Raw genomic sequence first — 27,021 nt, forward strand, 5'->3', positions numbered from 1 at the left:
GTCATGACTAGCTTTCAGCAAGTTAATACATGGACATTAGCCAGCTAGAAATTTCCTGGCCCCTCACCCACTCCCATCGCCACATCTCTGACACCTGACTCACTCTGCAGAGGGGTCAAAGGCCCCGGGAGGGCCTCGGGTGGCCCTCACTCCAGGCAGGGAGGGATGAGCAGATGGACAGAATGGGGAGGAGCACAGGAGGCGGCACCCGGGAGCAAAGGCACCACGGCTTCTGTTTTCCTAACAGCTGTAATTTTTCAAGCTTCAACTTAACTCAGGTCTCGGACCTTTCTTAAGTGCCCAGCATGCACACAGCGGGGAAAAGACCTGAGATAAAGTGACAGAAACAGACTGGAACAGGAAAGACCGTCAAAGAAAAGGCTGGAAAATTTGCCAACATAAAAATATTTATGATGCTGTTTATCAAAACCCATCACGAGCCAAACAACAGGTGAGAGGTAAATGTTTGTTATCAAAAGGACTGATGTACTTCACTTATGGAGAGTTCTTACAAATCGAGAAGAGAAAAGGACACGGCAGGAATGAGCGGAGGGCTGGGGCTGGGCTCCCCACAGAGGGTCATGTGATCCTCAGCGAACATGTCTCAGGAACGTCCACACCTCAGAGCCTCTGTGAGAGCTGGCCGCTCACAGCGGAACGCCTTGCTCTGCCCTCCCGAACTCGAAGCATCCTTCAAGCTCAAAGGATGTTTCCTCTATGAAGCCTTCCAAGATTTCCCTGGGTCTCCTCCTGCTCCTTGCTGAGCCCCCACAACACATTCCTTGGACCCTTGGAACCAGGTGCCTAGCTTCCACTGAGTGCCTGGCATTGCACTCAGAGAACGTTCCCGGTGGCACGGCTCAAGCATCTTTGACAGAGGAGGAAATGAGGCCCAGAGAGGAGCCTGGCCATGTCCGAGGTCACCAGTGTACGAGCACAAAGCAGAGCCAGCACCCAGGTGTCCTGCTCCCTGTCCCTCTGTGCTCCAGCCCCCTCTCCCTGAGGGCCCTCCACGCCCACTTTGCCCCCATTAGAGACAAGACCCCACCCTGGGCTGCACTTCTTCACACGGGCTGGGCCCGAGCCCCACCTCAGCCCCCGTGACCGGACGCTCTGCTGGGGAACCCAGGGACAGCTGTCTTTTCAGCTTCCCTTTTCCTTTTCCTCCTCCTTTGGTAAGTTTGTCTTTATTTGGGGAACAGAAAATTCCCTGGGAGGGCCTAGCAGGCTCGGAGGGTCGTGGGGCCACCTGCATGGAGGAGGCTGGGCGCTGAGCTCAGGAGCCCAGGAAACACAGCAGGCTTTCCAGAGAGCCCACCGCTCCAGCCACGGACCCCTCACAGCCCAGGTCTGGGAGCCCCCAGGCCACGGGCCCCCGCCTGCTCGCCAGAATCGCGCTCAGCACTTCCTCGCTCGCTCAGCAGCGTCCAGCAGCCTCTACTACGCATAGACACGGGCTTGGGGCCAACACTCGAGCGGGGCAAGACAGACAGAAACATGCCGGGGAGAAAAGAAGCCAAGCAGTTCTGGAGGCAGGGTGGGCGCAACCCTGGAGGTCAGGGAAGGCCTCTCTGAGGAGGTAGCATTTGACCTGAGACCTGCACAGGCAGAGAATGTAGGAACAGTGTTCCTGGAAGTGGGAACAGCAAGGACAAAGGCCCTAGGGCTGGAATGCTAATCCATGTGTTCAAGGAACTGGAGGGAGGGCAGTGGAGCTGAGTGTGACAGGGAGAGGGGAGAGGAGGGGGGGGGACACAGACAGCGCAGAGACAGAGGAGGCTTGGCTAAGGACACGCAGCCAGTTGGGCAGATGGGAGCACCTGGGCCCCCTCGTCCTCATCTACCACTGGCAATAATAATCCACGTCCCTGAAAAGGTGCTCAGAGAAAACGCTTCCGTCCCCCGGTCTTACCGCCTGCCAGGCCCTCTGCCCAGAGCCCGTCTTCCGTAGTCACTGGGCGGCCTTCAGCACCCCTGTGCTTCCCTCTGTTCCGGCCCAGACCACACCGGGGGCAATTACCTGTCTCTCCGTCTCTCCCACCAGGCCAGGGCCCCCTGAGGCCGGGGCCTGGGTCTGCCTCCCTGAGCACAGGGCCAGGTCCTGGAAGGAGTAAGGAGGGCGATGGGCACCAGGCCTCAGAAGGCCCCTAATGATTCTGCCCCCGGGACCCGAGAGGGCCTCTGAGGCCTGCAGTGCAAGATGGCCAGAGGCCGGCAGTCCGTCCCAAGACCACTCCAGCCTCCCACGCTGTGAGACCTGGCCCTGTCACTTCCCTCTCAGGGCCTCAGTTTCTCCATCTGTCAAACGAGAGGCTCCAGGGAGAAGGCTGTGGCCTGGGGGAGAAGGCCCCCGCCTGCTTCCCCTCTAACTGCTCACAGCAGGGCCCACAGGGAGGGGCCAGGGCTGTCCTCCCGGTCTCCTCTGAGCTCTGGGCCGGCCCACAGGGCAGGAAAGGTCCGCTTTCTGCCAGGCCAGTAGGGGGGCTCCAGGCCAAGCCTCGGGGTACTGGGGGGTCCTTCCACCCTTAACATCCTGCTGGAGAGAGCACAATGCCCGCCTTGGGCACTTCCCCCAGGACAGCCAGGAGAGTGGGCTTGGCGGTGTGGCTGACCCTTCAGCCCACCAGGGCCGGGAAACTGAAGCACAGGCCACAGCGGGGGAGGACCGTGTTGGTCCCCAGACCCCCTGAGGGCTGCCCAAGGAGACTGGGGGCAAAGTGAGGGGACCTGGTGGGGCACAGAGGGGCCTTGCAGGCGGTGTGGTCCCTGCTACGACACAGCAGGTTCCAGGAAGTCCTAGCCGGGCCCAAGGCTGGAATCCCGGGCTCTGTGAACTTGACGGGTTAAAACCTGAACTTCCTCTCTTTTCTCTCTGCAAAATGCACCGTCCCCCCTGCGACAAAGGGAGGCAGCACAGCCCACCAGCTGGGCGCTCAGTACAGCTGGTCCTGGAGCCTCCCCAGGTCTGGACAGAGGAGGTGTTATTAAGCAACCACATGCTAATTACTGTATCACACACTGTAACATAACGTTTTGACAAGTATTTCACATTTCGGGTTCCCTTTATCTGTGGGTTCTCTCATGCATTCAAAAATGTTATCCTGAGCAAGTGGACATCAAAGGCATCCCCAGCCAGCCCGGTAGGGACCAGATGGCTCTGGTGGCCAGAGGAGGCGCTTGCACAGAGACTAGGGTGCAAGGTATGAAGTTGGCAGCCCCCATAGCTCACCCCTCACACACAGCAGGGTGCACACCGTGACACGTGCTACTTCAGTTCATGCTATCATTCCTTTTGATAGAGACAAGAGACTGGGGCACAGAGAGGGTGAGCGCCTTGCCCAGGGCCACACAGTCGGTCCATGGCAGAGCTGGGATGGGAATCCCAGAGCCGTGGAACAAAGACCCAGAACTTGACCATGCACCCTGGCACTGCCTCCAGGAGAAACCACAGTCTCTCCAGGTCGCTCAGGACCCCCTCCTACAGGAAGCCTTCCCTGGCTGCGTGGCTCCCATCTGCCTCTCCCTCATGGCTGACCGGAGCTGTGGGGAGGCAGGGGCTGCTGAGAGCCCAGGGCTGGTGGGGCAGGGGCCTGGTGTCCAGACTCTGTTTGGACCCTGCTGTGCTGTGTGACCTTGAGCCACTGGCCCACTCTGAGCCTGTGCCCAGGAGGACGAGGTAGATTTGGCGGTGTTTGTCCTGGAGCTGGGGGTGTGACCTGGACCTGCCCCAAGAGCAGGTGGGAGGGCCACTGAGAGCCTCAGGAAAAGCTTTCTCATGCCTGGAGCTTTTATTTAGCACCTATGGTGTGCGTCTTCAACACCCCTACGAGACACTGCCCGGGTCTCTCTCTGCCCCAAGAGGGAGAAACAGGGTCAGAGAGAGAATCCAGCACCCAAAGCACTGGCCAGTCAGTGTCCGGGGCTGTCCCCTCCTCGGGCCGGCATCCTGGAGGGGTCGTGTGCACCTAGCGGCTGGGGCAGATGGCCAGAAGCTAGGAGAAAGACACTGGCAGGGGAGGAGTTGGGGTGGGCTCGTGGATCCCCCGGCCTGGTCCCAGCCTCTGGTTGCGCTGGCCCCTGCCTCCATCTCTAAGGCAGGCCTTTACGTGACTGATCCCTGGTTTCCAGACCTGTAAAAGGGACCTGACTCTACTGCCCCCTGGTACAGCTGGTGGGGGTTACACAGAGCGCCCAGGTCAGGGTCCAGCACACAACAGGGGCTCATGTGTGTGCACATCCTTGCACGGACACATGGCCTGGGATATGGGCACGTGTAATTCTAGGAGTGTCGGGGTGTGTACACACCTCGCCCCACTTTCCATTTCCCCAGAAAGAGACCTTGAGTCAAGGATTTGGGAGCAGGTCGTTTATTTGGGAGGTGACCCTGGGGACTGGGGTAGTGAGACCGGGGAAGGATGGCAGCCACTAATGGGTCACCACCATGCGCGCCTGGGCTCCAGCCAGCTGGTGCCTAGAATGCTCACCTTGGTTGTCCTCTCGAGGGGCAAGGAAGCCCCCGCAGTGGCTCCTGGTGCTGTGGGAGGCAGGGGCTGCAGCGGCCTGGTGTGCGGATGCTGCCATCCGCCAAGGACAGCAGGGCGGAGGCGGGACGGGTTAACCCATGGCTGCCCACTCAGATGGCTCCGGCGGCCCGAGGTGGCGCTCTCGCAGAGACTAGGGCGCAAGGTATGAAGGTGCAGCGCCCACAGCTCGTGCCTCACACACGGTGGGGTGCGCATCTTCGTGTGCCCCACCTGTGCATGCCCCTGGTCCTTCGTGGGAGCACAGGGCGCGTGTGTGGGGTGCACACAGACATGGGCCTGTGGACTCATGAGGACAGATCTGTGCCTACACTTGTGCCAGGGATGGACACCCTGGGGGAGTCTCTGTGTGTCTGCTCTTGCACGCGTGTATGCGTAGGTTCAAGCTTTGTGCATACACACGTGAGTACAAGGCACAGCACACACATGCACGGGTGTCCGGGCTACGTGCGTGTGCATGCACTGTGGTCCCTGCTCAACCCCGGCAGTGGCCATGGGGTGGCGGAGATGGTCTGGTCACCTTGGCAACGGGGCAGGAGCTGGCAAAGCTGGGACAGCCTTGGTTTAAAGCAAAAAGAAAAAAAAAAAAGAGGAAAAACCCCAAACCACTGAATACAAAGAGGCTGGGAAAAGAAAAGGAGCTGCAGGGCTGGGAGGGGCAAGGCTCAGCTGAGGCTCTGCTCACTGTTCCCTGCTCAGCTAGGTGACAGTCCAGGTGTGGGATCCCTCCAGAGTCCTGGAGAGCCCACCTCAGAGGGTGGCAAGCAGGGATGAGGTGGGCCCCACCCAGACTCTGCAGGATATGGGGAGGGCTCGCTTTCAGACCCACTGAGCCCCAGAAGAGGGCGCCCCAGACACCAGGCCCCGTGCAAACCAGGGGACGCTGGGCTGCACCTGCACAGAAGTTGCCCTCGCTGGACAATTAACACACTAATTGCACTCGCTGCCCCATGGCCAGTGCATTAGCCCAGATCGTCCAATGACTTATTCATGAGCTCCTATCTCCTTCTCATCCCCACGGCCGGCTCACCGGCTCATCAGCCTCGTGGCCTATGCTGGGCGGGGAGGGAGGCCAACTCAGACGCCTCCCCGGCCTCGCTCGACAACACCGTGTGCTATTTATATTTCATCAGACAGAGCGCTCAGGGGTGAAACCGCCAGAGACCCGCTCCCCGCGGGCAACGGACGCTGACCCCCCCGGGCGGCGTCTGGGAAGTGGATGCCGGCTCTCAGGAAGGAGTCTGAGGTTCCTTGCCTGGGAGCCTGTGGCAGGACCTCTGCTCACGTCCCCAGGGGCTCCACCTTGCTCGCCTCACCGTGTCCCGAGAAAACCCTATAGGGAGGAGTCTGCTATCACCCCCATTTGACAGATGAGGAAACTGAGGCAGAGCTGGGGACTAAGCGCAGGCAGGCGGCCCCAGGACCTGTGCCTTCACTGCACAGCATCTGGCCTCTCCCTGAGTCCCAGGGCAGCCCCAGGACGTGTGCACCGTGATGATCTCTGCTTTACAGACGAGGAAACTGAGGCTCACAGAGGTAAAGTGACTTGCCCAGGGTCACACAGCCAGGAATGGAAACAGACATGTGCCCTTAACTGATAATGTCTCCAATCCGTGCCCTGGGTGACCCCGATGTGTCCAGGGAGCACCCCAGGGGATGAGATGGCTCTGTGTAGTCAGTCCACACTGCTCCCTGAAGCCAAAGCCACACTGGGTCCTGCACCTGCTAGGGCGGCCCTGCCTCAATGCCCAGCCCCACTTCCGGACGCGGAGTGGAGGTCCAGCTTGGCTGAGTCTGGCAGCTCCAAGGACCCAGTCGTCGTCAGCACAGTGACGAGCGGGAAGGGGCCCCAAATCACGGCACTGACCTCTTGTCGTCCCTCTCACAGAGAAGGGGCCCCTGGCCTGGGGCCAGGTCGACACTGGACTTGGGAATTCTGGGAACCCCCCTGCCCCCCCTTCCCCCCGGCATCCTATAACTGCTGGCTTCTCCTGAGACCCTGGAACTGAGCTGGGCAGAAGCTGGCCCCTGCCGGGCAGGTCGGCCCCCTCAAGGCCTCAGTGTCCTCATCTGTAAGACGGGGGTGACAGCCCCTCCAAGGGCTGGGGTGGGAGTTTGAGGACTTGGGTTGTGTGTCTCAGGCACCCGGCTGCCCCTCTCTGAGTCTCAGTTTCCCTGCCTGTCGGCTGAGGACGTCACCCCTTGCCCAGGGCTGTGGTGGACAAAATGAGTCCAGAGGAGGGCAGCACTGAGCTCTGGCCTCAGTTAGCACTTGAGAGCCGACCAGGCCCTCGGCCCCTGGTGACTCCAAGGCCTGGGCAGCTGGCACCCCTGAGCAAACCCCAGGCCTCTTGCTTGCCCGACAGGGACCCAGAGACGGCTAGCGGCGTGTGGGTCAGACAGCAGGGTGGCCCCACCCAGGAGCGGCCCGCTGAAGCAGGAACGCCCTTCCCCTCTCCCCGAGCCAATCCACGACCCCTTCCAGAGCACCGACCCCATTCAGACATGGCGAGACCTTGGCCTCAGTTTCCCCATCTGTAACACGGGGGTAATAAGATGTGGTTTTTGTGAGGGTTCATGAGTTCATAAAGAGCTTAGAGTCACGCCTGGCAGAGAAACCCGCTCGCCATCGCGATGAGCAGCAGCAGCAGTGCCCCTGTGCAGGCACTGGGCTCCAGCCCTGGCCACACTGTGTGTCTGTGGTCTCTGTCCAAGCCTGCCAGCCCCAGGCATCCTCGGGCACTTCCAGGAGCCTCCTGTCTGTGGCCCCCGCAGGGCCTGGAAAGAGTTTCTGTGAAGACAATGAACCATTTTCTGAGTGTTCCCTCCAACAACACTGGACTCCTGACAGTCCCCCTCCACGCCTCTGCCCAGGCTGTTCGCCCGCTCCTGGCTAACCTCCGGCTTGTCCTTCAGGCCCCCAACCTTCTGTGGCCCCTGGGTTTCTCTCTGTCACAGCCCTGACTGCAGTCGGCTCCCCCTCCCCCAGCCTCGAGTGCTGAGCTTCTAGTCCTGACTCCGCTCTGGATCACCCGGCACAGGGCCAGGCACAGGCAAGGGCTCCCTGTCCGTGGTGCAGAACCACCGCCGTCCACACGAGAGCCTGTTTACGGACACACACTACACGCCAGACCTGGGGCCCACATCCTTGGCCTGGGTTCTCTCACTTAAGCCTCACGAGAGTCGTACGAGGCAGATGTTATAATTTCACAGATGAGGAAACTGAGGCACAGGGGGGTGGCCTTTGAACACTGGAGACTTCATGTGGGCTGCAGCCCAGACCCCGACTCCCCTGCCTGCTCCAGCCTGTGGGGCGGCAGGAGAGGCCAGCACTAGTGACCAGTGGCACCCCAGAGTAAGGATGGTCCCCTCGACCCTCAGGGACGCCCCTTAACCCCAAGCTTGGAGAAGCCATGTTCTACTGGCCACGGCCCAAGTGAGGGGCACTCAGTGCTCAGTGTGGGGCTGGAAGGTGGAGGAATGGGGCATGGGGGCTGGCCAGATTTGTGGGACTGAACTGTGCAGTCCAGGACTCTGTGGCCTCCCCTGTAAAATGGGTTGTGGGGGACTAAGTGAGACAAGCCCGGTGCCTGGTGCAGAGTTGGCATCAGCAACCGGTTGTGGAAGGAAAGGGTGAAGGGGCCCTCACGGCCCAGGGCCCACGAGCCTCCCTCTGCTCAGGCCTCCACCCTCTGCTGAGGTCAGCCCAGACAGGGGTCTGAGGCCCACAGAGGGGCATTAAAGGGTCCAGCCAGCGGACAGGGTTGGCCCTGTGAGCAAGAAAGAAAAGGCACCGGAGATGTGGCACAAAGGCAAAGAGTCGGCAGGCCCCGTGCGCACGAGGAGGGGTGGCGGGCAGGGGTGAGCCGCCGGCCCTGGGAGCAGCCAGCCGTGCAGGGACCGACAGGGGTCCTGAAGCTGGGCTCCTCAGGGCTGCCCCGTCAGCCAGAGCCGGACCCCTAGACCAGGGCTCAGAGGAGAACCTGGGGCCCCAGAAAATCCCCTAAAGCTCTCAGCCTCACGTCCTTGTCTGTACACGGGGAGGACAAGAGTACAACACCTTCCAGCTCTAGCTCACAAAAGCACGGTCAACACCAGGCAACTCCAGAGCAGCACAAGCTCCCAGGGAACGCCCTCTCCCTCCAGCTGAGGGTGGGCGACAGGGAGCCAGAGGACCTGCGAGCTGGGGAGACTCGGGGAGCGGGGGCAGTGACGATGGCACCGGAGACAACAAAAGACGCATGGACTCAACATCCAGCCCTGGCCTGGAAGCTGCCTTGGCCGCTCCTCAGAGAGTGGTGTGGGGGCAAGAGGAGTGGGGTGCCAGAAGGTCAGACACAGAGCATGCGGAGTGGGCTCCAACCATGCACCCTGTCCACCCTCCCTGGGCACTGCCCTCCCCCACCAATGCCATCGGGTCACACCCATTTCACTGGTCACACAGTCCTCACCCCTGCTCACAAAACACAGACACAAGCCCTCTGCACGGGCCAGGCCTCTGTGTGGCCACAGCACACATCCAGCCACGGCGACCCTGTCTCCACTGCCCACACCCGCCTCAGACCTTCCCCGTCTCCACAGTCCACATCGGTCCACACTGCCCCAAAGCTTACCCGTCACCATGAGCCACACTCGTCTATACTGTCTGCCATTCAGATGGCCTGGTCCCATCTACACAGCTGATCCCAGGCCCCACCCACTGAACCCACTTGCCTGGGTTCTACCCACTGAGGATGCTGGGTTGCGAGGAGAGGCGAATAGATAGGAGGGTGGGGTCCATGAAACCCCGCACTCCCACAGCACCAGCACCCGCAGGCCAAGGGGAACCGGGTGGCTTGGACCCCCTCCAAGCCAGCTGCTAGGCGCAGCCCTTGTGGGGGCTCCTGCCGGCTCTCAGTGCTGACAGGCTGACTGGGGGGGGTCGGCCGGCCCGCGCCGCCCCCCTCCAGCAGCTGCAGTGGGGGGTGGGGGGTACGGAGGGAGGGGCCCTGTTGGGAGGGGCGTCTGTCCCCCGCCTGCCCTTCCACCCCCACTGCAGCCGCAGACTCACCCTTTTCTGGAGAGCCCCCGCCCGCGGGACTGGGTACTGCTGGACACACACAAGTCCATGTCCACAACCCCCAAGTGAACACACGTTGGGCACCTACTGTGTGCCAGGCCTGCGGGAACCCCTGGACACACGGCTCCCCTGGAACATCCAGTGGGCAGCTTATCACGCCCACTTTACGCTGGGGACACTGAGGCTCAGAAGAGAGGGGACAGGAAGCCACTTCAGGAAGCCCCCGCACCAGGCGATGCCCCGGCGATCCACACACGCCACCTGGGTGCATGGTGATTGATTTCCGAGGAGGCACACGAAAGATCTGAACCCGACTGTGGCCTGACAGACCCAAGACCCGCTCCTCGTAGCAGCTCAGTGGAGCCATGGCACGACGAGGGAGTGGGGAAGAAATGCCTGTTGTTGTGTGAAAGAAACAGCCACACCAGAAGGCCCTGGGGCCTCCAGGCCCTAAGCAAGGCCCCCTCTTGGCTCACACTGTTCTGTTCCCCTTGCTGTTCCCTGAATGCAGCAAGCACCACCCACCTCTGGCCTTTGCCAGGCCCTCTTTCCTCAGACACCCTCCTGGCTGCTCCCTGATTCCACGCAAGTCTCTGCTCAGATATCCCCTTCCCTCTCATGTCCCACGGTCACTTATCCAGGGGTCTATGCTCAGTCGCCCACTGACATGTGAGGGCAGGGATTTGAGGCTGTTGCTTTTTTTTTCCAAGAGTACTTTTTAGAGCAGCGTTAGCCTTACAATAAAATTGAGGGAAAGGCACAGAGATTTCCCATATAATCCCTGACCCCACACATGCACAGCCTCCCCCACTATCCCCATCTCCCACCACAGTGGGACATGTGTTACAACCAAGGAACCTACATCAACACATCATGATCACCCAAAGTCCATAGTTTATATTAGGATTCACTATTGGTGTACATTCTGTGGGTTTGGACAAATGTGTAATGACACATATACACCATTACAGTATCATACAGAGTATTTTCACTGCCCTAAAAATCCCCTGTGCTCCATCTATTCATCTCCCCTACTTCTCCACTGATCTTTTTATTGTCTCCACAGTTTTGCCTTTTCCAGAATGTCATATAGTTGGCATCATACAGTATGTGGCCTTTTAGGACTGGCTCCTTTCACATAGTAAAATGCATTTAGGGTTCCTTCAACATCTTTTCATGGCTTGATAGCTCATTTCTTTTTAGTGCTGAATAATATTCCTTTGCCTGGATGTAGCACAGTTTATCCATTCACCTACTGAAGGACTTCTTGATTGCTTCCAAATGTTGGCAATTATGAATAAAGCTGCTGTAAACATCTGTGTGCAGGTTTTCGTGTAGACGTAAGTTTTCAACTTCTTTGGGTAAATACCAAGGGGTGTGATTGCTGGATCATATGGTAAGAGTATGTTTAGTTTTGTAAGAAACTGCCAAACTGTTTTCCAAAGTGGCTGCACCATTCTGCATTCCCAGCAGCAGTGACTGAGAGTTCCCGTTGCTCCACATCCTCACCAGCAGTTGATGTTGTCAGTGTTCCAGACTTTGGCCATTCTAACAGGTGTGTAGTGGTATCTCATTGTTTTAATTTGCGTTTCCCTGATGACGTGTGATGTGGAGCATCTTTTAATGTGTTTACTTGCCATCTGTATATCTTCTTTGCTGAGGTGTCTGTTCAGGTCTTTGGCCCACTTTTTAATTGGGTTGTTTGTTTCCTATTGTTGAGTTGTAAGAGTTCTTTGTATATCCTGGATAACAGCCCTTGAGCAGATGTGTCTTTTGCAAATATTTTCTCCCAGTGTGTGGCCTGTCTTCTCATCCTCTCGACACTGTCTTTCCCAGAGCAGACGTTTTAATTTGAATGAAATCCAGTTGCTCAATTCTTTCTTTCATGGGTCGTGACTTTGGTGTTGCACCTAAAAAGTCCCTGCCATACCCAAGGGCATCTAGGTTTTCTTCTTTGTTATCTTCTAGGAGTTTTACAGTTTTGCATTTTACATTTAGGTCTATGACCCATTTTCAGTTAATTTTTGTGAAAGGTGTAAAGTCTGTACCTAGATTTATGCTTTGCACATCGACGTCCAGTTGTTCCAGCACCATTTGTTGAAGAGACTCTCTGCTCGTTGTATTGCCTTTGCTCCTCTGTCAAAGATCAGCTGACTATGTTTATGTGGCTCTATTTCTGGGCTCTCTCTTCTGTTCCACTGATCTACTTGTCTATTCTTTCACCAGTACCACACTGTCTTGATTACTGTAGCTTCATAGTATGTCTTGAAGTCAGGGAGCATCAGTCCTCCAGCTCTGCTCTTCTCCTTGAGTATTGAGTTGGCTGTTCTGGGTCTCTTGCCTCTCCGTATAAACTTTAGAATCAGTTTGTCAATATCCACAAAATAACTTTCTCAGATTTTAACTGGGATTGTATTGAATCTCTAGATTAAGCTGGGAAGAACTGACATCTTGATTATATTGAGTCTTCTTGTACATAAACATGGAATACCTCTCAGTTTATTTAGTTCTTCCTTGATTTCGTTCATCAGTTTTGCAGTTTTCTTCATATAGATTTTGTATGTATTTTGTCAGATTTAATCCTAAGTATTTCATTTTGGGGGGTGCTCATGTAAATGGTATTGCATTTTTAATTTCAAATTCCACTTGTTCATTGCTGGTATATAGGAACGCGATTGACTTTTGTATATTAACTTGTATCTTGCAGCCTTGCTACAACTGCTTACTGGTTCCAGGAGTTTTCTTGTTGATTCTTTCAGATTTTCTACATAGACAATCATGCCATCTGAGAACAAAGACAGTTTTATTTCCTGTTTCCCAATCTGCATACCTTTTATTTCCTTTTCTTGCCTTATTGCATTAGCTAGAACCTCCAGTACAAGGGTGAAAAAGATTGGTGCGAGGGGACATCCTTGCCTAGTTCCTGATCTTAGTGGAAAAGCAGTTTCTCACCATTAACTATGAAGTCAGGTCTAGGATTTTTGTAGAATTTCTTTCTCAAGTTGAGAAAGTTTCCCTCTATTCCTAGTTTACTGAGAGTTTTTATCACTAACACGTTGGCAGGGCTTTGTTTTGGCCCCCGGAGTGTCCTGGTGCTTGGGAAGTGCTGGGCCATGGTGGGCCCTCAGCGACCACCTTCAGAAGGAACAGGTGTGAGGCATAGAGAAGTGTCCAGCAGAGAGAGGGAGACTTGCCACAGTGATGGCTTTGGGTAGGCGACAGGAGAGGGGGCCCAGTGGATGGGGGATAACAATGCATCCACAGAAGGTAGGAAGGCATGGTGAGGGGCACAGGTGCTGAGGTGGGTAGCTGTGGTGGGAGCGAGTGGAATTTCTCTTTTCTGATTTTCTTGGTGAAGGAGGAGGCCACACTGTCAGCTGAAAGTCCAGGACCGTGGAGGGGAAGGCAGGGCCCCAGGAGGAAGGGTGCAGGTTCTGGAAGAGAGCGGGAAGAGGTGGGTCTGGGACCAGCGTCCCAAGCTTGGAAGCAGGACTTAGAGGGAGAGGGGTCCATGAGGCCACTCAGCCACCCTGAGCAGCAGAGGGCTGCAACTGGACTCAGGGGTTTGCGTCCTTTAAGTCTCCTTCCCTGCACATCCAAGAGGGCTAGGGTGGGCTTGGGAGGCAGGTGGCAGGGGACCTCTCTGCTCTGGTCCCGGCCCAGGGCCACAGGGATGGCTCTGAAGAACTCTCTTCGGTCTCCACTGGCTGGACACTCACCCTGGGAGGCGCTGGTGCCACAGCAGCCTCCCGTGGGGTCAGGGGTCAGAGCTCCTCCCCGGGGGTGCCTTCTCCGCTCTGCCACCCCCAGCACCCCCACCCCCTGCAGACTTCTACTCAGGCCACATGAAGTCATTCAACATTGGTCCAAAGTTCAGCGGATGAGTGAATGATGAGTAAGTGATCAACAGCTCTGCTGTCTCCCCAAGCAGCAAAGCTGCCGCCACCCCATCCTGGGGCATCAAACAACATTCACAGGCAGGTTCATGGACAGCCCGACGCCCACCCTCCACATCCACAGAAACGCAAACTCAGCCATGAGAGCGTGCGGGCTCCCAGGACACGGGGCCAATGGAGAGACTCAAGCCCCATCGCTACCTAAGAGATGGAAAACGGGGGTGTTCCCCACCCTGAGAGCACTAGCAGGGCCGTGGCCTCAGTCTTTCCCCTGCGTGAGCCTCCTAGCACACAGCAGGTGTTCAAACAACGGTCTTTCCATCCTAGTCCTCTGGGGGTAAGAACAAGGGAGACGGGACCAGCCTCGTGTTCTGTGGCCGAGGTCACAGGATGGAGGGTGTCAGCTCTGCCGGTCCCTCCCCCTCTTGGGGCCTCGGTTTCTCCACCTGTAAAACGGTGGGACCCTGGGAACCCTCCATGATCCAGGACCCTGAAATAGTTCCAACACCTGGCACAGACAATCACAGCTTAAACGGGGTAGACGGCCCCATTTCTCAGAGTAGGGACGTGAGGCCCAGAGAGGTGAAGCTGCTTGCCTCGAGTCACATACCAGTGTCGGGGGCAGCCCCATTTAAGTCCAGGCCAGCCTGGCTCATGCCCAATTCTGCATCTCCCGTGTTCTCGGCCCAGGTGCCTCTACCGCCCCTCCAGGGAGAACCCGGCAGGGCCTTGGCACTCGTACAGGACTTCGTGCCTTTGGAAAGAAACTGAGGCGCGTTCGTGGGGCTTCTCAGTCTGGGTTCCAATGCGGCTTGGCCGCCTGCCTCCCGAGCCCGTCCCTCGCCTGGCCAGGACGTTTTGAAAATTAAATGAGATAATGTTCGGGAAAGCACTGAGCACAGCGCCTGGCACCAGAAGACACCGGGTAAACAGTCATTTTCATTATTATTTTTGGGTGCCAAGTTTCAGCAAAACGTCACGCCACTTCCTGAGAAATAAAGGCACCCGGCGACACCACAGGCTGCAGGATTCGGCACCAGGGCTGCATTGTGCTGGAGCCCCTGAGGTATCCTGACGGCCGCCAGGAGCCGAGGGACGGCTGAGGACATGCAGGCTCCCTGGGTGCGTGGCATCGGGCGGGGGCCCCGCAGCGGGTCATCACTGCACCGGCCGTCTCCAGAGGGACACCGCCGGGCAGCCCAAGGGGTGAAACCCAGCCCCTCCCTCCAGTCACAGGAGCTCTCAGGAAGCCCAGGCCCCTAAGGAGACCCCTCGGGCTCCAGGCGCAGACTGGATGGCTTGGGGACAGCATGCGTGCGCAGCTGGGTGGCCTCTCTGAGCCACGGTTCTGGCATCTGGAAATGGGGACGCTGCTCCCTGTCCCTGGGGTTCACCATGAAGACCCTCTAGGATGAGAAAGGGCCCCCGTGCAGCAGGGGCAACCCAGCCGCTTCCCGAGACCTCACCCTGGGGGAAGGACGAAGGTCAGGGAAACCATCTCTCTGCAGGAGCCGGCAGCTGTCAGAAAAGGAACCACAGGGAGGTGTTTTAACACGAAGAGAGGCTCCACCCGGCTCTAAACCACAACGAGAGAAACACGGGGCGGCCACTGAAGAGGAGGCGCCACCCTCCACAGCCAGGGCGGCGGGGTCTGGGTGACAGGCCACACGGGACGCCGCGGGTGGGACTCAGGCAGGCTCAACTCTGCGGAGGGGTGGGGGCAGGAACGAGGCTGTGGAGGGCACAGTGGTGACAGCTCTCACAGTCACAAAAGCACAGGCCCCCCGACCCAGCAGGGCCATTTCCAGAACTTGCTGCTTGGACAGCCCAGGCCGGAGGACGTGAGTCTCTGGGTGTTCACAGCAGCGTCATGTGCGACAACCGCCAAGGGCTGGACGGAGACCTGGAACAGCTTCAGAGCGAGGCGAGCTCACCAAACAGCACGTCAGCCTCAGGCGGGAAACACCAGTTAGATTTTAAAACCATCTTGCTGACTGATGCACTAACAGAAGGTGTCGTCTACCACACCCTCCCCATCGCAGGCTGCGTGTTACCTCTCGTTGCTCCCAACAGCTCAGTTTTGGGCGAAGGACTGTTAATACCTCCATTTTGCAGATGAGCAAATTGAAACACAGAACAATCAGGTAATTTGCCCAAGGACACACAGCTGGTAAGTAGCAGAGACCAAGCACATAACCTCAACGCTATGTGTCTCCAAGATACACTGCTAAAAAACAGTATTTTTCTTAAAAAAGAAAAAGTCAAGATACAGGGCAGCATACCCAGGTTGGTCATGACCATGGTCCAGGTTGACCATGTGTAGTGGGTTGAATGATGGTCCGACCTAAAGAAATATGTCCACCCAGAATCTGTGAACGTGACCTTATTTAGATAAAGGATCTTTGCAGAATAATTAAGTTAAGGATCTGGAGATAAGATCATCCCGGATTAGGATGGGCCCTGAATCCAATGGCAAGTGTTCTTATAAGAGAGGAAGACAGAAGACCAGGGAGAAGAAGACAGAGGCATCGATTGGAGGATGCATCTAGAACCCGGCTCCGAGCACTGGCAGCAGCCACAGAAGCCGGGAGAGGGGCCCGGAACGATTCTCCCCCGGAGCACCCAGTAGGAAGCAACCCTGCCAACATCTTGACTTCAGACTTCTGGCCTCAGAACCGGGGGAAAATAAATCTGTGCTGTTCCAAGCCCCCCCAGTTTGCAGCAATTTGTCATGGCAGTCACAGGAAGTAAATACAGGTCTGATTTGCTCCACACTGTCCGGCCCCTATTTTCTTTTCTGGACCTGGCTGACTGATTGTCCCACCAGACGGCTGCCCCCATGCTCCTTCCACACCCCAGACACAGAGTCAGGACTGGTTCAACCCATTTTCCTAGTGTTCCCATTTCACAAGGCTTGGGTCCCAGCTCGCCATCCACTCCCTGTCCACCAGTGCTTTATCTGCACAGGGGGAGTGGAGGAACCCTGAGACCCACCCAACCACAGCCGGTCCTGAGACCCCCAGGAGGGCAGCTGGGTCAGGACAGGGCCCAGAGCCTGGTCACCTGGCCCTGGAGCTTCAGGGCCAGGACATCTGCTGCAGGATCGGGGCCAGGCCCCACGGGCGCCTCTGAGGCGGTAGCTGGCAAGGCCAGGCGAGAAAGGAAGAGGGCAGACAGGGTCTCCTCTGTTAAAAAGCCCCCAGGGAAGGGCTGGGCCACTCTGTGGCTGCCCCCAGGGACTTCTGCCACCCCCCTCCAGGGGTCCTGCGGATCCGGAGGGGTCTGGCCGCCCTGGCCGGGCAGGTGCTGCCAACAGCTTGAGGCACAGCAGGCCAAGGTGATGGGCAGATTGAGCCTCCGGTCTGCTTGGCAGAGGGGCAGGGGGCGGGGAGAGAGGAAGCTGCCCCGCCCTGCCCTACCCTGCCCGCAGAGCTGAAGCCCAAAGGGATGAGAAAACGGATGCCCAGACGGGGTGTGATGTTCATGTCCATTTCACAAATGGGGAAACTGAGGCTCGGGGAAGAGCACCGGGGGGATTAACATCTCTCTCAAACTCAGTCCATCAGATACTTTCCAACAGGGGCCCTCAGTAGAGCAAGATGGGGACTGTCCTGATTCCTCTCAAAGCAGGGTACAGGAGCGACAGGGCTGGCCGAGTAGGTGGTGGGCACCAAGAAGGAGAAGCTCAGAGATGAATCGGGGGTGACCAATTCCCCAACAGAGGCCTGCCCCCATCCGAGGACCGCGAAGGAGCAGGCAATCGTGGCGAGGACCCACCCACAGTCTGCACGAGCAGAGCCCTCTTCCTTGTCTATGCAGCGCCCAGCGGTCCCTGAGGCCCAGAGGGGACGGGACTGCCCCAGGGTCGGGGAGCCCGACTGCAGCAGGGGACCTACCCACAGCGGCTGGCTGGGGCTACACTGTTGGGGAGACGGAAAAGCGCAGATTCCCAGGCTCTACCCCGGACCCTCCGAACCGGAATTTCCGGGAATGGAGTCAGGAGCTCTGCCTTCTCCCAGTGCTCCCAGAGCTCTGCGGAGGGAGGCGCCGGGGACGATGCAGTACCTCTCCTGGCCCAATTCTACAAGTCTAGGTTCTCTGTTTCAAAGAGGACGCAACTTCACCACTCAAAGGACCATGGCCGTGAACTCCAGCGGCTCCGCGCCTCCACACCCTCCACGGCGGAGATGCTACCATGTGCAGACTCTGTGACTCAGCCTGCAACCCAATGCCCATCGAGACAGAGAGGACGAAGCCCCTGAGCCCGGGCCCCACGGGCACAGGAAGGGACAGCAGTTACAGAAAGATCAGCCCGCCCCCCACACACACACACAAAGAGAGAGAGAGAGAAAGAAAGAGAAAAAGGGAACTATAGATGTTGGCACGTTTCTATAACTACATTCACATGTTTGCATAAGGACTCAGACAATCCAGAAGCTTCTCTAACGATGGTCACCTCAAGAACGGAAAGCTTTGGGGTGGAGGTGAGGGGGAGACAGGGTTTGAGAAGGAGAAATTAACTTTCTACCCTTACAACTGTTTGATACTTTACCGCGAGCACGTAATTCTCCTGTCCTCACAAGTGGTAATAACGAACAGAACAGTAGGGCACAGTCTAGCTGCTTTACCTGTTAGTTCACTTGCTTCTTCTATCCTCCCCACTCACCCAGACAGCAACCCCCACGCGAGGCAAAGCGCATGGTAACGGTACGTGCTCAAGAGCTGACTGCTGAAAGCATGAGTGATGCCCCAGCTCTGACATCCTCAGAGCCTGCGTCACTAGTATTCGACAAGCCGAGACCTCCAGGATTCTGAGAAGGGAAGGGAGGGGCCAGCAAGAGAAGAGATGTCCAGGGGCTGGTCCCAAGGGTGGCGTGTAAGGGGGTTCCCAGGGCCCTGTCCACGCCCTGCTTCCACAAGGTCCTGGCCCAGGCCTGTAGGAAGCCCCACTTTTGAAACTCTCCACCTGCCCTGGGGTCCCAGCAGCCTCGGGAGCCCCGGGCATCCATCTGCCTCTGCCCTCTGTGTGACCCAGCCAGGCCTGTGCTCTGGGCCTTGCCAAGCTCCAGTCCTGAGAAGAGGCTGGATGAGGCCAGCTCCCCTCGGCCCTCCCCAGGCCTCCTTGGGTCCCCACAGGCCTGAGTGGAAGCCTGGCCCAGCCTTGGCCTGGAACCAAGAGCCCAGAGGAGCAGGGGCAGGGGGGCGGCGCGGCTGTTACCACCCCGAATGCCAGCTGCTGGCAGCGATTTATTTTTGCTTTAAGTGCTGGAGAATTGCAGGGCTGGAGCCGCCGGCTCAGGGGGCTCGGGCTGCAGCTGGAAAGAGGGGGAGGTGGGCAGGGGGTGGGGGCCACACCCCCTCCCTGACCTCTCCTGCCCTCGGCCGTTCAGCCTCTCCATTACACACAGACACGCACGCGCACATGCACACACAGCTCGGCACCTCTCGACCACCGCACACTCCCCCCTCCCGGCCTCAGCTCTCCTAAGTCTCCAAACAGCTGCAAGGAGGCTTCGGGGGGCAGAAGGTCTCAACCGCTGCACCCAACCTTCTGGAGAGTGGTGCCACCTCTGGCTGGGGTCGTCCCTCTCTGGGCCTCAGGCTGCCCACTCCCACAGTGGGGCTGCCAGGTCTTCCTCTTTCCTGGGACACCCCGCACAGGCGTGATGGTTACAACCTGGTCCCTCGTCTGGCCCAGAGGGGGGCCTCAGGAGACGGTGTCCTGCCCGGGGCACAGGCGGCTGAGGGCCTGGTGGGCACCTGGCAGAGGCGAGCCCTGACCGAGGCCCAGCCCCAGGAACCTGGCTGCTCGTCCACGGAAGGGGCGTTAAGGAAGATCCCGAGGGAATGGAAGAGTCTGGGCTTTGCCAACTAGAAAGCATGTAGGTTCTTTTTACAACTAGGAAGCTGCTCAAGTTGATAACAGCAAATTAAAAAAAAATTTTTTTTAATTTTTTAATTTTTTTTCCCCCAAAGCCCCAGTAGATAGTTGTATGTCACAGCTGCACATCCCTCTAGTTGCTGCATGTGGGACGCGGCCTCAGCATGGCCAGAGAAGCGGTGCGTCGGTGCGCGCCCGGGATCTGAACCCGGGCCGCCAGCAGCGCAGCGCGCGAACCCAACTGCCAAGCCACGGGGCCAGCCCAAATTAAAAAAATTTAAACCTGGGTGTCACGTTCAAAAGAGACTGGGCAGGGGAGGTAGAGACTGACACAAAACACACACGGCCGATGGGCCTCTGAAAATGCTTAACTGAGCAAGAAATGGAGACACTGGCCCCCTCGCCACCCCCAGCCCTGCAGCCGGCCTCCGCACACTTTCCTGCAGGAAGGCACAGAGAGCCGCGCACGGGAGAGACGGCCTGAGAGCCGAGTGGCCCACTCCCTGCACCTCAGTTTGCTCAGATCTGGGGGCTACACCCTGAGCTGGAAGCAGGCCAAGTGCCAGGGACACAGGGAGGTCAGAGCCTGAAGCAGGTGAGGTCACAGATAGAAAGAGCTCAGTGCAGAGTAGGGGCCTGAGATAAATGCCCCCTCCCGCCCCCTCACACAGACAGGGGGCAGGCCAAGGGTCGGAGGAAAGGTCTGAATGCCGCCCTGCCTCCAACAAGCTCCAGGGCTCTGGGAGACTGCCGTCACTTCTCTGAGGCTCAGTTTCCTCCTGTGCTGAATGGGACAACAGTTCCGGCTCCCGCTGCTCCTCAGCACACCCTGTGTGTCGGGCGCCACGCAAGGATGAATGGACCACTCCCTCCCCACATGTTTGCTGAGCACCTCCTATAGACTGGGTGCTGCCGTAGGCGCAGGGACAGAGCTGTGAGCAAACTGCACCCGAAACCCTGCCCTCAGGAGCTCACATTCCAGGGGGGACAGACGGTAACCAAGATAAACATATCAGGCATCAGTGGCAGATGGCATTAGGCTCTACAGAGGAAGAAAGCAAGAGAGGGATGTGGGGAAAGGGAGGCTGGGGTGTTATCCAGGGGAGCCAGGAGAGGACTCACAAGGAGATGGCATTTGGGCAAGACCTGAAGGTGATGGGAGGGCCATATGATCTGGGGAAGAGTGTTCCAGACAGAGAGAGCAGCAGGTGCAAAGGCCCTGGGGCAGGAGCAAGCCTGGTGTGTTGGAGGCACAGGGGAGGAAGAGAGTGGTGGGAAGTGAGGGTGGTGATGGGGACCAGACTGTGCAGGGCCTTGAGGACCAGGATGAGGAGTGTGGCTTTTATTCCGAGTGAGGTTGGAACAATGGGAGGGTCCTGAGCCCAAGGTTGTCCCGAGCACAGCACGTCAAGTACATAGTAGTTGCTCAAGCAAGCATGGTCAGGCGTGGCCGTGGCAAAGCCTTCAGCTAGAAGGCTTTATTTTTTGTTCTCTGGCCCCTCTCCAAACCTGAGTCCTCCAAAGAGGCCCAGACATGGTGAGGAGAGGGTGGGGAGGCCTCAGCTGCCCAAGGGGGCGGGAGAGCTCAGTCCAGGCTGGGGGACAGGTCCCCAGCAGGATCCAGGAGGCCGCTCCCACTGACTCCGGGGCAGCATTAATGCACAGTCAGGGAAGACCTCCTCCCCGGAGCCGCTGAGAACGGGGCGCCCACTTCTCTCTGGCTGTGCAAATGGAACTGCATCCAGGGCCGCAGGGCTGAAGGCTGATTAGGGGGCTGAACCAAGGGTCCTCAAGTCCCCGCAGCCTCATGCTGCCTCTGCAGCTGCCACTTCAGCAGCTGGGCAGGAAGGCCTGAGCGTGAGACGTCAGGGGCCGGGGGGCGGGGGGGCGGCGGGAGGGGTACAGAGGGCACACCAGGAGCAGGAGGCCCTCTGATGCTGCAGCAAATTGCCTGCCCTCTCTGGCCTGTTTTCCCATGTGTCCGAGGGACAGCGGGGCTAGAATGACAGGTTCCCAAGGCTCTGGCATCACAACAGTTCACCCTCCTCCTCCACAGAGCCCTTCTCCGCACCCCTATTTCTGTTGAGAGCCCCCCGGAGGCTCACATCTCTACTCTCCCACCCCAGGTGCCCTCAGGAGCCTCCCCCACAGGCCTTCAATCCCACTTACAGACAATAAACTGAGACCCAAGAGGAGAAGGGACTCAGCCACAGCCACACTAGTGGCCTCGCTCACCCTAACTGTCTGCCCTGAAGTCTCCTCCCAAACGGTGAGAGCTTGAGGGCAGGGCAGGGTCTCCAGGCATTCAACACCAGTTTATTAAGCACCTTCTGGATGCCAGATGCTGTACTGGGGCCACAGCCGAGCAGCTGGGAGCCAGGGTCTTCACCCGCAGAGTCACAGCCCACCACAGCTCATGCCAGGAGAGCGAGGCGAGAGCTCCCGCTGCGGCCTCTGTGGGCAGAGAAAGCAGCCCCAACACGGACCCCCCCCCCCAAACATTTACTGAGCACCTACTGCATGCTAGGCCTTCACCAGGTCCCGGGGCTACAGCGACCTGGGAGCTCGGAGGGTGGGCGGGCCCCAGGGCTGTACGGGACAGGACTGGGGAGTGCAGGAGGGGATGCCATTCTGGCCAGCCCCACAGCCAGCCGGGCTCACAAAGCCACCTGGGCTGACTGTCTGTGGAACGAGGGGAGGTGCAGTCTTGTCCCTGGGGAGCACCAGGGCTCTGGGCCGAGGGGCATAGGCTCCGTCCCCCCAGCGTCTCCCTGGGCCTCCAGTCTCCTGTCTGTCCAGTGCAGCTAACGCACCCTCTGCACTGGCCGACCATTAGGAAATTAAATCAGGTGGCAGAGCGCTGGGCCCTCAGCCAGTGCCCAGCGAGGGCACCAGTCCTGCCCTCGGCCCAGCTCCTCTGGAGAGCCCGCCTGCCTCGGCCCAACCCCACCCCCATCGCTAAGGCTCCTCTGAAGCCTCCCGGCCTCCCTGCCCTGCCCGTGGCCCAGTTTCAGGCCAGCTTCCTTTCATCTTCAGCCTTTCCCTGGCCATCTCCCTATCATGCTGCCAATTCCCCCAGCACAGCCAGTGCAACGGAGCCCACACCTACCACACCTTCCCAGTGGCTGGCCCAGGCCCCACCCTCCTGCCCCCCCACCAGCTGCCTCTCTCCCAGCCTCTCCTCCAGGCCAGCCCGTGGCAGGGCTCCAGGCGCAGGCCCCAGGGGAGGGGCAGGTGTGCCCATGTGTCACCCACAGCAAAGCCCTGGCAGGGGCCCAGCAACAGGCACCAGCTGCACCCGCCAGAGGGTGGGCCCAGCCCAGAGCCAGACCTGGGAGCGGCGGGGCTGAGGCAAGGCGGCAGGTTGGCTCCGAGGGGGCACCAGCAGCCTCCAGCCCAGGGCTACAAGTGCCACAGAGGTTGCCAGGATGACGACGCAGCTGCCTCTGCCCCAGGTGTGTGCCGAGGCCTCCGGGGACCATGCTTGGTGCTGCCAACTGCGGCCCAGGTCACCAGAGCCCTGGCTGGGCCACTTGAAGCTGCCCACGGGTGGGACCACTCCAGTGCTGCACAGCCCCCAGTGCTGCTGCCACCGTTACCACTGGTATTACCATTATCACCACCGTGATTATGATTTCTCAGCCGCAGGGCCACCCACGTTATCTTGTCTTGCTTCGCACACATGAAAGGAGGAAAACTGTGGCCTGAGACAGGAAGCCTGGCAGGGGTGGCCCTCTGGCCTGGGGAGAGCTAGTGGAGGCTTCTGCTCAAACTCCTGACTTGCTGTGTGGCTTTGGGCGAGACCCTGCCCGTCTCTGGGCACTCCTCCTCCCAGCACAGCACAGCTCACTGAACACCCCTCCACTAGGCACACACCTGAGCAACATGGAAGCCCCATGGGGGTCTGACGCGGCAGCTGGGCGGGAGGTCCAGGGACAGACTGACAAACTCAGGCTCTGCCCCCTTTCTCCCCCTTTCCCCAAGAGAAGGGCCATCCCCTTCTCCCCAGGGCTGGGGAGGGGGCACAAGGAGTTCATGTCTGCCAGGTATGCGCCAACACCCAGCATCAGAGAGTGCCCACTGTACGCGCTCAGTGGTGCCCCAGTGGAGAAGGGCCTGCCCTGCTGTCCAGCACATAGGGGACCCCTTCTTGTCCCCAAGGGTGCTCAAACAAGCCCACCCTTTGCACCCTGCTTTCTCCCACTGGTCCTGGCCCCACCTGACGGGAGCCCTTCCAAGGGCCCCTCTTGGAGCTGCCGACACCAGGTTCCCCCGCCAGTGGGAGGGGCCCCCAGAAAGCTGAAGGGCAGGCTCCGCTGAGGAGTCTCTTTGGGTGTCCTGGCACAAGACGGGGTGCTCTTCACAGAACAGACAGAGGCATCCACACAACGACCCTAGGGCTCCAGGGGCACCCACGGCTGGGATCTCCCCTCCCTGACCCTCTGCGGCCACATGGCGGCAGTCCAGGGCAGAGACCCACCATGAGGGGCCGCAAAGGAGCAACCTAGCACAAGGTGAGGCTGGGCCGGGGCGGGGTAGCAGCCAGGGGCAGGTCTGCCTTTGGCACCTCAGGGAGGGGGTGAGGGCTAGGCCGGAGGCTACCGCCTTCTGGGTTCGCATCTTCCAGGAGGCGGCTGCTGATTTCAGCGGCGTGTGGGCGCCTCTGCGCTCCTGGGAAACAGAGCCTGCGAACCCCAGTTCAGGGACGTGGCTACAGGGGGCAGAAGGTCCCCCACCCTTTATTCCAGGGCTCCAGCCTGGCCACAGGGAGCAAAGAAAGGGGAGCCGGTCAGAGGAGCCCAGCGCTCCCGTATGGGTACGCCCCCTAGGAAATGGGGAGCAGGGTGGCCCCAGATCCCAGGGAGTCCAGTCTCTGGGGAGGCAGGAGAACCTCTCAGAACCGAAGACCACCTCCAAAGAAACACTTTCCTGTGACCTCCCATCCAAACACAGGTTTTGAAATATTCACATGACATGTGCACACGCCATCAGACCAGGCAGCACAGACACCCATTCGGGCCTCGACTCCCATCTAAAGCACCCCAAGGAGCTCCCCACCCCAGGTACCACTTCCAGTGAGCCCCTGGTTCCCACCCCCCGCTTCCCCACAGGACGTCCAGAGCAGACGCGAGCACGGAGGGGCGACCCCGGCCCTGAAACCACGGGAGCTTCTCAGCGGAGGGGCCATCCCCGCCGCGATCAAGGCCGACTTCTGACAGCAAAAAGGTGCGGCTAGCGTGTCGACTCGCTCGCTCGCTCGCGGAGAACATCATTTCCAGAATATTTTTACTCCATTAAAGCACAGGAGGTGGAAAAAAGAAACAACTCCAAGGACCTGCAGGTCTCCGGCCTGGGGGCATTTTCGGGGCGGCTTAGTCTGCGCCCCACTCGGCACCCCCACCCTGATTCCGTGGTCTTTGGGAAGGTCACTCGCAGGACCGATGGCGCGGGCCAAAGTGCCTCCCCAGGCTCCCTCCCGAACACCCTCGTGCAAGTCGGCCAAAGGGGGACCGAGGGCGCCTCAAACTTTCCCGAGCTCCCCCCAGGACGCAGGTTAGCAAGGAGCAAAGTTCCCTGGTGGCGGTAGCCAGAGACATGGCAGGGGAAGAAAAGCTCGCAGTCAGCATTTCCTCCGATGGCTCACCAAGGGAGGGAAAAAAAAAAAAAAAAAAAAAAACGAAAACGAGAGGAAAAAAAACCCTCCCGCCCCACCTTCCCTGTTGCAGCACCACCTCGCGCTCGCTCCAGGTCGGGGAGGGGGCCTGCGGGGAGCTGGAGTCGAGCCCCCGGGGGCCGTGCGCCGGGCGGCCGCGCACTTACCTCGGTCAGTGCCCCGGGCGCGGCGCGCTCCTCGTCCTCCGAGCTCCGGGCGGCCGTTCCTGGCCCCGGCAGCCGCCGCGCTGGCTGCATCGCCGCCGCCGCCTCAGGGCAGCCCCCGGGGGCGCTCCATGCCAAAGGGCGCGTCGGTCCGGGGCGCCGATCGCCCGGGTCCAGCCACGGGTCGGGGGCGCGCGCCTGGACGGCGCCCCCGGCCTCAGAGCCCTAGCTCTGGCCAGTGAAGCTGGCGTCCGTCCCTCCGTGCGGCTGGGAGCGCGGCCGGCCAACCCCCTCCCCCGCCGGCTGTTATCTGATCCCGGGCAGGGCCAGGCGCGCTCCCTTATGCCCCGCGCTCCGCGCCTCCCCGCTTGCTCCGGCCGCGCCAACCCCTCGCCCCCGACTACCGTTCCCAGGGAGGCGGCGGCAGCGGCGAGGCCCGGGGAAGGCGGGGAGAGAGGAATGGAGGGCGAGGAGGCGGCTGGAGGCTGAGGCTCGGCGCGCACCCAGCTCCGCGCCCCGCTGCCGCCAGAACCCAGCTCCGCAAGGCAACTCCTCTAACTCTCCGCCGAGAGCACGCCCGCCCCGCGCCGCGCCGCCGCTGCCCCCGCCTACCCGGGCCCTGGCCTGGCCCAGAGCCCCCCAGCCCCGGTCCCCCCACCCCACACACACCGCCAGCCACTTGCGCACTGGGGCGCGCGCACGCGCGCACACACACACACACACACACACCCAGAGGCATGTCCTCCGGGGACAGGCGCACACACACAGGTGCATGGTGAGGGCACACACAGGCAAGGGGATCTTACGTACACGCGTGCACACGGCCAGGTACACAAGCTCAGGCGTCCACATCTACTCACGCAAAATGCACATGCATGACGACGGCAGGCGCACAGTGCACACACACGCGTGCACATGCAGGGTGGTGTCTGCACGTGTGCACATGTGCACACAGATCCTGGCTTGTGCAGTCTCATGGAATCTTTTCCCCTTGCACACCAAGCATGCACACTCAGACACTCCTCATTGCCCCCTTTAAGAGCAGCTCTTTCCTCCCCATTTTGTGCTGTTTGGCTTCTCCCATCTCCTGCTTTCTCCTCCCTGCTCCTCCCCCTGCTCTCTCTCTCTGCAGACCTGACCCCCATGTGACCCTCTTCTCTTACCACCCCTGCCTCTGAAGGCTCAGGCTCTCTTCCCAGCCTGTCCCCAAGTGCCCTGCCCTCCCAGCATCCTGGGGCCTATTGTCTGGGCCTCAGATCTCCAGCCTCCGGCAGAGCCCAGGCCTTTCATCCTGGCAGACAGACCTGCCCGGTTGGGCCTTGGCCCAGTGAGACCCCATTTTACCACCAGTCTGACCCCTTGCTCAGCCTTGGGGCCACAGAATCCGTCCGAGGAGGCAGGTCTGTGGCCAGAGCACAAGTCTCAAAGGGCTCCTGGCCCCTGGGCCTCCAGCTTCCCCTTTAATGTGAAATATAATTATGTGTCTGCACAGCAGGGAGATTGGCTGCAGGATTCTAACCAAGGAGGATGGCTCTCCGGCCGCCGCCCAGATTGCTGGTGGCTCAGCCGGGCGGTCTACAGGCCCCCCCCAGCCCTGGGCTCCTGGTCCCAGGCAGCTGGTAGGTGCGGCCAGGGCCTAGGCCCCGCAGAGAACTCACCGACCTCAGACTGCCCAGGGTTTGAATCCCACCAGCTCTACTGACCAGCTGCGGAGGTGGGTCACTTAACCCATCCATGCCTCACGTTCCCTGCTGTCCACGGGGGATAGCGAGAATGCCCATGTCCTGGAACCCTAGTGAGGGCTGGATGAGGACAGAGTGCGCCTAC

General features: G+C 59.5%; 1 protein-coding gene across 1 annotated transcript in view; it reads right to left on the reverse strand.

Annotated features, from left to right (window-relative positions):
- The window catches only part of KCNJ12 (potassium inwardly rectifying channel subfamily J member 12), a 42,172-nt gene extending 16,419 nt beyond the window's left edge, over window positions 1–25,753 (reverse strand). Inside the window, exon 1 of the mRNA XM_004432975.3 lies at window positions 25,198–25,753. The gene's annotated coding sequence lies outside the window, so the exon portion shown is untranslated. The remainder of the gene's footprint in view (window positions 1–25,197) is intronic.
- Window positions 25,754–27,021: the final 1,268 nt, after the last annotated feature.

This window comes from Ceratotherium simum, chromosome 16 (assembly GCF_057802395.1).
Source record: "Ceratotherium simum simum isolate JZ-2026a chromosome 16, ASM5780239v1, whole genome shotgun sequence".
Classification (NCBI taxonomy): Eukaryota; Metazoa; Chordata; class Mammalia; order Perissodactyla; family Rhinocerotidae; genus Ceratotherium; species Ceratotherium simum.